The 15,669-nt window shown below is 33.3% G+C and overlaps 1 protein-coding gene across 1 annotated transcript in view; it reads right to left on the bottom strand.

Moving 5' to 3' along the window:
* LOC115881162 (neuropeptide CCHamide-1 receptor-like) overlaps window positions 1–14,350 on the bottom strand; it is a 129,238-nt gene extending 114,888 nt beyond the window's left edge. The window contains exon 1 of the mRNA XM_030898540.1: window positions 14,110–14,350. The gene's annotated coding sequence lies outside the window, so the exon portion shown is untranslated. The remainder of the gene's footprint in view (window positions 1–14,109) is intronic.
* Between the last annotated feature and the right edge of the window lie 1,319 nt (window positions 14,351–15,669).

The following is a 15,669-nucleotide window of genomic DNA, read 5'->3' as shown; positions in this document are numbered from 1 at the left end:
TAGATATGCCAATGCGACAATGATTAGAATGGTCACTAATGGAATTAGTACTGGGAGAATTGTCAGATCAGGGGCTTGGAACACCCTCAAAAAGGAAATACCACTCCTGCAACTCCCAGTGGACGATATGCCAAGAACGTACAACTTTGACAAACATGTCAATGTAGTATTGAGCAATAAGAAGGATTGGAAGAGCGAAACGCTTGCCCAGCAGTTAAAAGACCATACCATAACTTGGTATACTGATGCTTCCAAAACCAATACGGGAACAGGGATCGGAGTGTTTGGGCCGAGAGCTAATTACTCCGAACCAATGGGCACTTACCCTAGTATCCAACAGGCAGAAATCTACGCTATCGAGAGATGCGTACAACTTATCTTAGATAGGAACTATCGGAAACAAGAAATAGCCATCTTGTCTGATAGTCAAGCAGCGTTAAAGGCGATCAACTCAGTATAAATCAATTCGAAATTGGTCAAAGAATGCATAGAGAAGCTGAATAAATTAGGCAAAGAAAACAAAGTCCTCCTACACTGGGTGCCTGCTCACCAAGGGATAGTAGGCAATGAAAAAGCAAATAATCTAGCTAGGAAAGGAGCGAACACTCCACTAACTGGACCAGAACCGTTCTGCTTTCCAAGTGGTAACCAACTCAAGGCGGAACTCAAGAACTTGGAAGATTCCATCCGCAACCTGGAATGGAAATCTTGCAATGGTCTAAGACACTCGAAGAAGTTTCTGAGGGCATATGATCAAGAAAAATCACAGATCTTCCTGGGTCTGAGTAAGAACAATCTTCGGATTGTCACGGGGTTTTTAACAGGACACTGTCTCCTCAATGAACACCTCAGTAGATTGAAACTAAGAAGAAACGGCGAATGCAGATTCTGTGGGGAAGATGGTGAAACACCAGTACACCTCATCACTGAGTGCGCCGAGACCTTGTAGAACAACCATTCGTGCCATGAATTTTGGTACGACTGATATTGGAGATGGAGAACTACCCTCTATAAAACCGTCCCAGATACTGGCTTTTGTCAAAGCCCTGGGACTGTATGATGAGTTATGATTCAAGAAAGGGGGACACAATGGATCTGTAAGGTCGAAGTGAAAAACCCCCCTCCCACTCATTCTAAATTCTAAATTCTAAATCTCTCTGGCCATAATCTCTGGCATACTGTCTCTGGCGGTCTCTGGGCACCGAATATATACTGTAAACTATGGTTTGGGTCAACACTTAATTTTCCCGCGAGTTTTCCTCCACTTAATTTCAAAAAACACGAAACACACGTAATAACACAGCCCAAATTGCAAAATGCATAATATTTATCATTTCTATTTGATATAATTTGTCACAAAATTATAATCTATAAATTGGCAAGAGTTTGACAACTCTCAAAAATCTTAAGACGAGTTCACACGCATCGGCATTCATTTGTCGTACATCTTTCCGTCAAACCAATAATATTGAAATATAATCTGTCATTTTTGAACTAAAACAATAAAACTGCTTAAAAACAACAAGAGATGACGCATGACAGATTTATATATAAACCCATCCATAGTTAACTTAAAAAATATTGGAAACTTTTTTTAGTTATTACAGTTGAGGGTTGGAACCTTTGGTGTTACACAGCAAGATAAAAAATACTAAATCACTACAATACACCAAAACACTTGAAAAGAAGTCCAATTCCTTCAAGTTCTTTGTTCCTGCTACTCTAGTGGCGGAAATTTAACTGTTACGCTCGGTGGGCTCTGACTCGGTTGGCTAGATCTTGCCACGCCCACTCGGTGCCCACTGAGCGAGTATATAAACGCTCAACCTGTAGATTGTATTTTAGTTTATAATCATCTGCTGATGATGCTAACATTGTTAGCGAAACGCGCGACCAGTGTAAAAGTAAAAGTGTATTCTGGTGATTTAGTGTTTTTTATTTTGCTTTTTTTGGTTAAATAAATGGATTGCTATGGACGTCATCTGCTTTTTTTCTGTCATCATCTGTCGAAATCTTACCTGAGAAAAAAAAACAGAGTATACTACCTATGTTGCCATAATATTAAGTAATTATGTTTTTTAACTAAAAAATAAAAAAAATCCATTTTTTTTAATAAAGAGATACAACAACCTTACCTTTGATTCACCCTGTACTGAATTTATTCTATGTGGTTAATACCCCTGTATGTGAGAATATTAAAAAAATGGTATTAAATATTTTGTTCAACATTATTTTATTTCAAAAATATTTTCGATCAAAGCTATAAACAAAATTAACCCAGATTGTGCGCCACAAGAGCATGAATGATGCCACACCATTTGTTAACTTCCTCTGTCCAGATATTTCCACATTGGAATAAAGGTTTTCCTGGCAAGACACGCAAATACTTTAGCACCGAGGAGTCTAACAATAGCAAAACAACACAAAACATGACGTTTTATATTTGTCTCACTTCCTTATGCCGCCCATTAAAGCGACTAACATTTCGTGCTTTGAAAAGTTGACCTGATTTGGAGAAAGATATGTCTCTTTTAGGAATTTAAGCTTTTACTGGCCGGCATTAAGTAGACGTCATCCTAAAGAGGTCCTTTTAATATGTTTTCTTGCCTTTGTAGATCACATCTTTAGGGTCTAATTAATAAGTATAATTTAGATTAATAATAACTAAACGTGATGCAACGACAAAAGAAGAAAACAATCTAATCCAAAATTAACAGCAGATTTAACAGTAATTTTTGGCTAGATTTGTTTTATTGTCTATCACAGAGTAACATAATGTCGAAATTAATAAAAATTAATGTCGATTTTAGCCATACTACACAACCTAATTGAATGAATGTAAAGGGTGGCGCGGCGTCTTTCATACGCCGCGGAAGCTCCAAGGAGAACGGATATCGAAGTGAAATTTTGGCAGCATATGTAGGTTAACTGAAAGCATTTTATAAAAATATATAAAATTATACAGGGTGTCTCCAAAAAAAGTTACACATCAAAGTTGTGTTTTTTCTAATGGAACACCCTATATATTAATTGATTTTCGGATTCTAGGAAAAAAATAAAGGTGAGTTTTATTAAAGAAGCATATACCTAAAATCTAAGGATTTTGACATATATTTCACATTTTGTGAAAATGAAGAGTAAATCTTAAATTTTTAAACAGCTGCCTAAATTTTAGTTGACCTTGTATAGCCTGATATTTAATTACAGTACCCATTGTATGTTAAACAAAATCGAAATTTGACCCGAAAAGTTATACAGGGTGAGACAAAATTAATATGGAACATTAGTCACTTTTAAAAGCAAGTTACTCCTTTATTTTAAATGGAATACACAGTATATTTTTCCGGTGTTCAATGGAGAATTTATATATCTTCAAAATATTATTAAGGTCGCTTACCCCTCAGACAAGAATTTTCCTAGATATTTTCATTTTTATGATTTTGCGTCAGTAGATCTTTATTATTTGAAAAAATTTAGACGGCTGTGATTCACCTTTTGTTAATTTAACAAAAAATAAAGATTGTAGAGTAAAACACTTAACAGTAATAAAAAGATACAGGTTTAAAACATATTTTAATTATTAATTAATTAAGACTAGATATAAACCTATAATTATGTGACAAAAAAGCTATAAGAAATCAAATGTTCAAAATGCTTCCTTTCCTATTAACTGCATAAAATGATTGTCTTTTCAAAAGGATCTTTTCGTTTTTAAAGGCATATGTGGAGTTCTACCTCGAAAAACAGCTACAATAATTTCTCTCATGTTGTCGACAATAGTTGGTCGAGTTTTGTAAACACTGTCTTTAAGATATCCCCATAAAAAACCCAGACTAGATAAAATCAGGAGCATTTAAGTATTCTATTAATTGATGAATGCACACTGCATTTACCAACTAATAGAATCATATCACTTCTCTCTGATGCAGGATAAGTTTGCATTTTCGGCAAATTTCTGAGATTTTTTTTTGTGTTTTAACTGACACAAAATGATAACTAGTTGTTAAAGTTGGACTAATTAGACAGCTATGTTGAAGTAACGTCAGACCATATCACAGCCACCTATATTTTATCAAATAATAAAGATCTACTCAGATCAAATCACGTAAATAAATATCTAGGAAAATCTTTGTTTGAGGAGTAGGCAACCCTAATAGTATTTTGAAGAGACATGAATTCTCCATTGAATATCGGAATAATATACTGGGTGTTAACATACTTTTAAAGGTGACTAATGTTCAATATTAATTTTGTCTCACCCTGTATAACTTTTTAGATCAAGTTTTAATTTGATTTAAAGTACAATAGTTAATTTAACTACATATTAGGTTATACCGGGTAAATTCCAATTTAAGTAGCTTTTATTGTAATTTAAAAATTGTTTTTATTTCGAGAAAATGTTAAATATGTCAAAGAACCTTACATTTTATTATTTACAATTAATATATAGGGTGTTCCATTACAAAAAAACACAACTTTGAAATGTAACTTTTTTTGGGGACACCCTGTAGAACTCTATATATTTTTAAAAAATGCTCTGAATTAATCTACATATGCTCACAAAATTTAATTTCAATACAAACTGTCGTTCTCCTTGGAGCCTCCGCGGCGTATTAGAGGCGCCACCCTGTATGTATTTAGCTAATTTATAACCAAGTCTCATACAAAAACGAATATAGCTAACAAAAATTCTAACCAAGTTAAAATTATATGATAAAGGCTCTAATAAACATAAAGGAAAAGAAACTTAATTTTCGCTCTATATTTTAATGCTAAAAGAGATAGTATATTAGGTGCCGTTTGACAATTTTTCAGACAAGCGGAACAATGAAATTGCGTTAGATTCAGCTTTGTGCGATATAAAATTTATTATCGATCTAGTCAAATATTGAAGATTTTAGTATTATCGTTTCGTACATAGGAAAATATATTGCCCGACTATTTTATCGTAGTAAAATTTAAACCTTCCGGTCACAGGGTTTTATATCGATATTAAAGTAACGCCAGGCTACTTACAAAGAGTCTTGATATTGAAGAATACCGAGACAAATAGCTAGCAACTTTACAAAAACATTTGAAGCAACTTATATTGTAATATAATAAGCACTTAAATCTTACATCAAAGTCAATCAGTTGAATATTTTATAGAGCAAGATCTTGGGCTGCTAGACGTTAGTTATTTTCTCGCAAATAAAATATATAGGATAATGTACAATATGATCGAAAAAAAAACGGCGTCATCACGGCTGGGAATGATAGTCGATGGTAATTTTGGCTAGGTCAAGCCCTAGACGCCAACAGTGTCCTGTTAGAAACTCCGTGACAGTCCGAAGATTGTTCTTACTTAAATGAAGGAAAATTTTTGATTTTTCTCGGTCGTAAGTTTTGAGAAATGTTCTCTTTACTCAAATTTAAAATTTTCTTTAAGAATTTGGTCTGTGTAATAGCAGTAGCGATGTGAACTATCGAATGAATTAAACTATCGAATGGTTACTGAATGAATGATTTCAACTATCGAATGGTTTTATTCGAATAAAATCATTCATTCATTTGTATACTAAAGCATATGTGACAACCTCGCCGTGCGACTAAATGGTATCGTTGAGCCACGACTATCGAATGCTTTTGATAAATGAAATTTAGTATTCGTTTGATTTTTGTGTGCGTCAGTGCATTATTAGTTCTTCCAAATTTTTATAATTTCACCTTATAAATACTGTGCTATAAAATATTTAAAATACTAAAATAGTAGTTTTTTTTAATTGACGATTGTGTGCGTGTGCAGGTGTCAAAATTTTTCCGAAAATTTGTGTGATTTTCCGTAGCCCGATCTTTCAATTATTTTATTTTATATGGTATATCTATATGGTCTATTTTTTAATGGGTGATTTTGAGAAGTAGCAATTTTTAAGAGAGATGAGATGAACTTAGAATTAATTTTAAAAATACATATTTGTATTTTAGATGTTTTAATAATATGAATTAGTTGAACTTAATAATCATATTTAAGTAATGTGGTTAAGTAAATGGGGGGTTATCGAACTCAAACTATGGGGTGAGAAAATTAAATTTTTGCTACTACGTAAAATAATGTTTATATTAAATTATTTTAAATTGTGTTGTTAATAGGTATAACAAATTATTACTGTTATTATTATTTTTATTAAACCAGTCTTTGCTTAAAAACATTAAAAATAATTTTCCTACATCCAAAATAACAACTATTATTGCAGTGTAACAACAGAATATTAATAAAGAAATGCAATATATATATATATATATATATATATATATATATATATATATATATATATATATATATATATATATATATATATATATATATATATATATATATATATATATATATATATAGACATACTAACTAACTAAAGCCAAACAATAATATTCTTTGCTAATGTCAACTAATAGCAATATATGGCAACAGAGCCCTTCATAATATATTTTCTGTGTAAATACTAGCACCTCAATAAAAAAAAATAATATGTCCTTATCTTTATATGACTCCGCAAAAAATCAAAGATGCCGGCTTCTTTCATAGCAATGCCACCGACCGCCTGTCGGGTTTCTCGGAAAGAAACCTACGTCGCCGGGCGACAACTAAAATCCAGTTAATATTTTATTATAATCGATCCTGACGAATAAATGAATTTCATAAATGAATGAATTTTATAAATGAATGGTTTTTGCCTCCGAATTACTAGAATACAATATTTCAAGGCAGATGACGCATCTATTCGATAATTTTTATTCGAATAGTTTTCAACGAATGTTTTTTTACTAGCTATCGAATTATTCGAATGAATTGCAACTATAGAATGTTTCGATAGTTCCCACTACTAAATAGCAGTAATATTGTAGCTGCTAGCAACCGAGTAATGAACGCTAAAGTCTACACAGATGCTTCCGCCACTTCAGGAGGCACAGGTATAAGAATCTTCTTAGAGAAACTAGACATCCGACGACCTTTAAGTCTATCGGATGGGTATAATGCTCTACAAGTAGAGGTTTACGCCATAAAAGAAGCGACTAGTTGTTTACGAGAGAAAATTGCGCTTTAAAAGCATCACCATGCAATCAGTGAAATCGAAACTGTGAAGGAATGCCGAACCTGTCCTGGCTTCGTCAAAGCGGGGCTACTCTGTGCTGGGTTCCAGGCCACAGCAATGTGGTGGGCAATCAAGAAGCAGACAGACTCGCCAAAGAGGGTGCCAGGGGAGAGGTCGTGGCAGATAACCCACCACTTGTGACGATCAACACACTGAAGGAAGCTATAGGAACTACCATCAAGTCCAAGCAGCAAGAGATAGCAGTCTGGCTAACACCGTGAGGACTGTGCGCTACAGCCCAAAGACTATGGCCAGTAGTAGATAGCAAAAAGACAAAACAACTACTAGAGCACAACAAGAAGCTAGTACGCATAATTATAGTAGGTGTCGTCACTGGAAACTGCAGAGAATGCGGAGAGGAAGAAGAAACCATAGAGCACCTGCTGTGCCACTGTCCGGCACTGGAATACCGACGCTTTAAAACTTTAGGGCAAGGTTTTTTGGACAGACTAGAGGAAGCAGCAGAAGCCAACATCAGCGACATCGGGAATTTTGAAAAGAGCTAAAAGTGATTTAACACAAAGAACTATGTGACTGTGACAGGCGGCACGGAGGGCCAAACTCCAACCGTGGAAGGGTGTGTACCCTCGGAGGAAGAACCGTAGGCAGAGGAGGATGGGAAATACCCTATCCCCTCTACAACAGGGGTATGATGGGTTATAGATTGTGTGATGACTCAAGGAAGGGGGGTACAATTAGAGGTGGGAATTCTAGTTCCTTAGTTCTAGTTCCTCCAGAGGAATAATTTCTTGAACTAGGTCTTTAGTTCATAATAGTTCCTCACTAACATTGACATCCCCTGTGCTAGGGACCTAAAGTGAAACATTCCCATAAAATATTTAAAAAACAAACTAAAAATCAAAAACAGTATCCACGACAATTTTCTGTGGTAACTGCGCTGCGCCGCGTGCCGGCTGCGGCAAAAGACAAGGCCGAATCCATCGTCGTCGCCTTGTATTATATCTCGTATCTGCCGACTGAATAGATTCCCGTGAACTAGTCTTTTAATAGTTCCTCTATGTCCGGACCCGATAACATACGGCTCGCACTCCCCACGTCTGCCTAGCATCAATCGCGCTGGCTGATCCATACGTAAACTAGTCTTTTATTTAGTTCCTCTAGTTCCTTTAGATCCGGATCCGATAACATACGGCAGAAGGCTGGCACTCCCCACTCCTGCCTAGCATCGATCGCGCTGGCCCGATCCGTTCGTACGTAAACACTTGTGTCTAGCCCTAGCAAGCAACTATTAAGCCCGACCAATCACGTTAGAGTTTTTGACAAATACAAATGAATTAACATACTTCAAATAACCATGCTAACCAACCTGATTGGTCAAGCTTAAAAGTTGACTGCTAGGGCTAGACACTTCTTACGTAAACTAGTCTTTTATTTAGTTTAGTTCCTCTAGGTCCGGATCCGATAAGGTACGTCTGGCACTCCCCACTCCTGCCTACCATCGGGCTACGCGCGCTAGTTGATCCGTCGCCGTCGCATATTATTCTATATCGGATAGTCTCGATCCGGGAATAGGTCCTGAGGAACTAGTCCTTTGAGAAACCAGGAACTAGTTCCTTTCATTCCAGGGTCGGAATAGTTCATTGGAACTAGTTCGTTTACGAACTACACACCTCTAGGCACAATAGATCTTTAAGGTCGCAGTGATTAACCCCCCTCCTCTCTTACTCATTCTACATTCTTTAGTAGAAACTGTATAAGAACAATGAGTTAACGGTATTTAAACAAACAATTTTGTAACTAATCAATAAAAACACTCTAAAAACACGAATACCATCTAATATTAAATATTGAGCTCCCAAACTTAACCTAATCATGGAATTGAAGTTCTAAATAAAACAGGCAAAAGAAACGTTTAATTTTAAAAAGCTTTTCATCCATTAAAAGAACTATGCGTAGTCTAAGTAAAACCGAAATCAGATGTAAAGTGACCTACTTATTAAATTTGCACATCTTTACACCTCTTTCCTTTTACAAGTTTGCATCAAGTCGAAACAAAAGATAGTTTAGCTTTTCGGAAACTATCCAACGCTTTTCGCTATTATTGAGATTACGAGACCCGAAGTGAAAAACTTTCTTTAAATAGATAAGATAAAGATTAAAATAGTCCTTTGTTAGAAAAGTTTGTTGAAAGGAGTGGGTAAATGTTAAAGTGTTCATCAAAATTGAAATTTTAATCAATAGAAAATGCAAGGATAACTTTATTTAAGATAATAATCTGTTCTTGCATTTTTTATCACTGAAGAAATGAATGTTAAGGCGGGTTCTCACTTGTCAGTTTCGCTGACGCAGTCTGACTGATTCAGTGATACTGAACAAACAATGAACGTCAGAACACATTTTCATGTTAAATGATCAGTACATTCGTACTTTCAGTTAAAGTGAAAACCAGTTCTACTTTTTTTCATTTTGACTGATCATTATCGAATAATGAATAGAAACTGAAGCGTGAGAACTACATTTTCGTGATTTGTGCAGTTTACAAGTTAAGTTAATTAATTCTTTTAATATAGTTTCACTAGCACCCCGTTTATTTCTTCGCAATATCCAGGACCTGACCACCTACGACGTTTTTTTTTTCTTTTCTGATTCACCAGAATATTCTGTAATTCATTTGCTAATTGTAAACAAACTTCGCGAACACCTGGTTTCAATTTTGTTTTAACCATTTTCATGTCTATACGAAATCACCACATTAGAATGTTTGGACCAACTGAATACTGAATGTAGCAAAACATGAAACGTGTGAATACAATCGTTGTTTTTTATTTTTCATTGATAATGAATCAGTCAGACTGCGTCAGCGAAACTGACAAGTGAGAACCCGCCTTTATTGAAAAATGATTATTTATTTTTAAGTAAAGGCGGGTTCTCACTTGTCAGTTTCGCTGACGCAGTCTGACTGATTCATTATCAATGAAAAATAAAAAACAACGATTGTATTCACACGTTTCATGTTTTGCTACATTCAGTATTCAGTTGGTCCAAACATTCTAATGTGGTGATTTCTGTATAGACATGAAAATGGTTAAAACAAAAATTGAAACCAGGTGTTCGCGAAGTTTGTTTTAACAAATGAATTACAGATATATTCTGGTGAATCAGAAAAGAAAAAAACGTCGTAGGTGGTCAGGATCCTGGATATTGCGAAGAAATAAACGGGGTGCTAGTGAAACTATATTAAAGAATTAATTAACTTAACTTGTAAACTGCACAAATCACAAAATGTAGTTCTCACGCTTCAGTTTCTATTCATTATTCGATAATGATCAGTCAAAATGAAAAAAAGTAGAACTGGTTTTCACTTTAACTGAAAGTACGAATGTACTGATCATTTAACATGAAAATGTGTTCTGACGTTCATTGTTTGTTCAGTATCACTGAATCAGTCAGACTGCGTCAGCGAAACTGACAAGTGAGAACCCGCCTTAAATGTGATTTATTTATTTATTTTAAAACATTTTGATTAGCTTTACCTTAATTCCTGCATATGTATCAATTTACTAAAATTGTTAATCATCATTTTTACCTATTTTAATCTTCAGATTAAATTATTGTAACTTTGAAATTATCAAGGGTCGACAATTACAGGATGAGTCTTAAATAAGTGCAAATATTTTCAGGGCTGGTAGATCTCTATAAAAGAAACATATTTTCTCTTTACCATTTTTCAAATAAGTCAAAAATAACCTACATTTTGTACTTTGAAATTTAAAAAAAAAATGATTTTTCGCTTTTATTTTGAAAACCACTTGATGTTTTCTAGATTTTATTACTTGTAAATTTAATCATGCTGTTATTTTTTAATATCACGAGGTGGCTTTGGGTGATTATTGTCGTGATGTTGTATCGACACTGATTAAGACTCTATTTTGAAATTTAAAAAACGTTAAAAAGTAACGATACAAGCTTGGTTTTAATAAATAGTTGTAACACTAACAGAACAACAAAAAAAAACAGGATATCGGTGGCCGCGTGGTTAAAGCGTTAGGACTTTACGCTGCTATGACGTTGGAGCCGTAGTAAAGCAGGTTCGAATCCTAGTCAAGGGGACTTTTTATTAATCGTTTTTTTTTTATTTTTGCATATTTTTACATATTTATTTTTACTTTTTACATATTTATTATTGATTAATACAATTTTTAGTAATGTGTTTCTTCATTTTTTTTTAAATTACTTATACGCGCATTCAAAATTTCAGCTATAATAATATAGTGTTTAATGTTGTATAGATAAAATGAATGGTACGGAACCCTTCGTGCGCGAGTCCGACTCGCACTTGAGCAATTTTTTATTAGATATTAACGAGCTTGGAAAAATTAAATTTATCTTGGAATAAAGTAGTGTGCTTTCTCTTTCAGCAAATTCTCGTAAATGGAAAATCGAGAAGCAATGTTCCACGCTGCCGAGTGCGAAATGTCAAGTGTCCATCAATCATCGAAACATCTCCGAAGCCCCAAGCTAACTGAATCCTTTATGTCGGCAATCTCGCAGCCCACGCGTCCTGCAGGAGCATTTTTGTAACGAAGTGATAGAATACGTCTGGTAGGTTTTTTATCCAGGGGTATTTCTTGTTCTAGACAAGTTCCAAACCAATGTGTGGATTATCCCAAACTAATATATTAATGTTGGCATTAGGAAAAAGGTAGAAAATATTTTTTTCATAAAAGCTGATTTTCTGATTAAGTCAGCGTCTTTGTTAGAGACGTTTTTCTTAAAGCTTGATGGTTGAAATATGTAGGGACGTTTTTTTTAGGCGGGCGGGGTTAGCAATTACGTTTTTAATTAAAATTGTTATAATAAAAATTTTCCGAGATTTTTATAAACTCATTCATATTTTCAGTAATAATAGCTTATTTGTCAAGACTTTTTTAACAGTTCTTCTTAAAGTCTCTTTAAGCAAGTAAGAAAGTTTGAAATATTTGTTTAATCACGTTTTAATAAAAAAAAACAACTTTTCCTGATTGGCTTTTTCCGCTTTTTTGGGATTTCCGGAAAGTGTCGTAAACAAAAGAATTTTATAAGTAACAAGCATCAATGGAGGAATTCGAAATGAATGATAACACACCTGCAATAACTTGCAATCACAACCTGCAATAACTTGCAACTCTTTCAGAGTATACTGTTCTTGTCCATTTTCCGGGATATAATGGACTAAATTAATTTGATGATCTAGGGGCTATGGAACATGGTTTCTAAAATTGCTTATGACAATGCTTGTGATATCTGGCACGCGCACAAAAAAATTTTGACAAATAAGCTATTATTAATGAAGATATGAATAAGTTTGTAAAAATCTGAAAATTTTTGGACCAAGGAATGTTTGTCCGGTTTTTTATTATCATAAAATATGACAAAATTCAAACAAAATGTTCCAAAATGTGATAGCTGTTGATTCTACATTAAATCATCAAAAAATATTAAATTTTAGCCTAGTTATTAAACAATTTGTTCTATCAATCAATGATATGCTTATGAAATCTATCTCCGGAGCCGTTATGACTTGGAGAGAAAATTGAGGGATCTTCAACCTTCATTTACTGGACTATCTTCAGAAAAGTCAATAATAAAGTTTCTAAAAATGTTCCAAATCTTCCAATAGATTTTTGCACAGTTTGTAGCAGGTATATCTTTATACTTAGCTAATTAAGAGACTACAAGATTCGATAGAAGTTAGTTTATTTCTTTATTCATGGCAACATCTGCCGATCCAAATAAAGTTTTTTTCCTTTTTTTTCCCCTGTCTTTTTGTAATGGAATACCCTATATATTAATCGATTTTCGGATTCTAAAACATTGGGCACTTTTAAGCAAGTTACTCTTTTATTTTAAATGTTCCGATATTCAATGGAGAATTCATGTCTCTTCAAAATACTATTAAGGTTGCCTACCCCTCAAACAAAAGCTTTCCTAGATTCCTTTTCATTTTCCTAACCTAACCACCTATTGTTGATAACATGAGAGAAATGATTGTGGCTGCTTTTCGAAGTAGAATTGCACATATGATTTTTGTCATGAAAAGATCTTTTAAAAAGAGAATATAATTTTATACAGTAAACAGGAAAGGAAGCATTTTGAGCATTTCATTTCATCTAACTAATTTTTGTCACATAATTATACTTTTATATCTAGTTTTAATTCTGAAATAATTAAAATATGTTTTAAACGTGCATTTTTTTGTTCCCGTTGAGTATTTTACTTTAAATCCTTTAATTTTTGTTAACACAGTCACCTAGATTTTATCAAATAATAAAGGTCTAATGCAAAATCATAAAACTGAAAATATCTAGGTAAATATTTGTCTGATTGGTGGGTAACCTTAAGAGTGTTTTAAAGATATATGAATTCTCCATTGAATACCGCAATAACATACGGGTGTTCCATTTAAAACAAAGTGGTAACTTGCTTTTAAAAGTGACCAATGATCAATATTAATTTTGCCTCACCCTGTATAACTTTTCGGGTCAAATTTTAATTTGGTTTAACATACAGTGGTTATTGTAATTAAATATCAGGATATACAGGGTAAATTATAATTTAGCTGGCTGTGATTCAAATTTAAATTTTATTCTTCATTTTCACAAAATAATATAATAATAATGTGAAATATGTCGAAATCCTTACATTTTAGGCATATGCTTGTTTAATGAAACTCACCCTTATTTTTTTCATAGAATCCAAAAATCAATTAATATATAGGGTGTTCCATTACAAAAAACCCAACTTTGATGTGTAATTTTTTTTGGGGACACCCTGTAGAACTCTATATGATTTTACAAAATTCTTTTAATTAACCTACATATGCTCCCAAAATTTAATTTCGATATAAACTACCGTTTTCCTTAGAGCTTAGTTAATTAATCCTAAAAGCCTCTAACACAGTACTGCCAACTATTTCAGTCATATTAGCTTTGTTTTTATAAATAATAAGTATATATATAGATAATAAATTAAAACTCACCTAGTACTGAGACTTAGTTGAAATCATTGATATTCCATCCTTTCTTTGCTTATGCCACTAATACACAAAAATATAATCCCACCACAACTTTCAAAATATTTTACTCTAAAAGAAATTGTTTAAGCGTACTAACACTAACACTCGATGAAGAATAAATATCTTGATATGCTTAAGTACCTTTCATTATATTAAAACGTTATAACCCGGTTAATATGTCACTGTATAAACCGCTGGTAGTTTTAATCAAAATGTTCTACAATGATATTTATCAAAAGATCGTCCAAAGAAAAATGCGATGTGTGGCGGTGTTGTATTTACTATTGTTATTAACGGCAGCGGTAAGAGTCAATATAGTAAAATTAGTATTTGTGCGCTAACAGAGTTATCTTTTCTATTTGGGGAGCAATAATAATTATTGTTATTACTACCTAATCAAGAAATGTTTTTTATGATCGATCATACTCTAAAGACATACCTACCTACATACTCATCTTTTTTATGGCATTAACGTTTTAATAGATTAATCGTTTAGTTTAATGAGTGTCTAAATTATTTATAAGTCAATAATTTCCTATATTAGATAGTCCCCAATGTACAGGGTGGGTCAAATTGGACGCTTTTAAAGGGAAACGCTCTTTTCTATAGGAGATAGACGAACACTAATATCGGTGTCTGGAGCTCAATTTTTATCAAAAACATGATGGTGAAAACCGCACATCGATATCCGTTACCGTTTCGAAGTTAAGGGGTGTTTTTCAAAAATGTGCTTTTTAACAAATCGCTGCAACTTTTGTTGTCATTTCAGCAAATCGCTGCTAAGGAAAATTTTTATATTTTTATGAAAATATTTCCAAAGCACCTTTTTACGCAGAATTTAATGGTTTAAGTATGATTTTTTTTAATTAATAATTTAAGAGTTTTCAACAGAAAAATTGAAAAATTTTGATTTGTTGTCGATCATGTTTTTGATAAAAATTGAGCTCCAGACACCGATATTAGTTTTCGCGTATCTCCTATAGAAAAGGGTGTTTCCCTTTAAAAGCGTCCAATTTGGCCCACCCTGCACCTACAGGGTGACCATGACTTCAAGAGAAAGAGATTTGCTATTTCAAATTTTTACTCCAATTTTTTTTTAATACGTAGGCATTATTAAGGTTTGTCCAGTGGGAAAATTAACAATGACATTTGTTGTCTGTCATTATGATTCATTGATAAATTTAATTTTTTGAATGTCATTTGTCGAAATCTTCCCTCCATTGGACATACTTCAGAGCTCATCTCAAAAATAATTTTATCGTTTTCAAAGTTATTGCAATGTGCAGCAAAATCTCTAGTTTTAGATGAAATTCGGTATATTCTTCCGCTCAGTAGATTTAACATAAAATTCTAGATGATTTTAGCTTCAAAAATGTCACCATATCATAGTCTATACCGAGTGGTCTTTGAAATATGATCATTTTTAGACTTAATTTTCTACATTAGTTAAGGCTCTTTCATATTTAAAAACATCGCTATTTATTCATGATTTTTAACAAAAATTGTTTTAGTGTAGTGTCTTAT

This window comes from Sitophilus oryzae, unplaced genomic scaffold (genome assembly GCF_002938485.1).
Source record: "Sitophilus oryzae breed Bouriz unplaced genomic scaffold, Soryzae_2.0 scaffold_169_pilon_pilon, whole genome shotgun sequence".
In the NCBI taxonomy this organism is placed as follows: Eukaryota; Metazoa; Arthropoda; class Insecta; order Coleoptera; family Curculionidae; genus Sitophilus; species Sitophilus oryzae.
The sequence above is the reverse complement of the archived record's forward strand: the minus strand, read 5'-3'. Positions and strand labels throughout refer to the sequence as shown.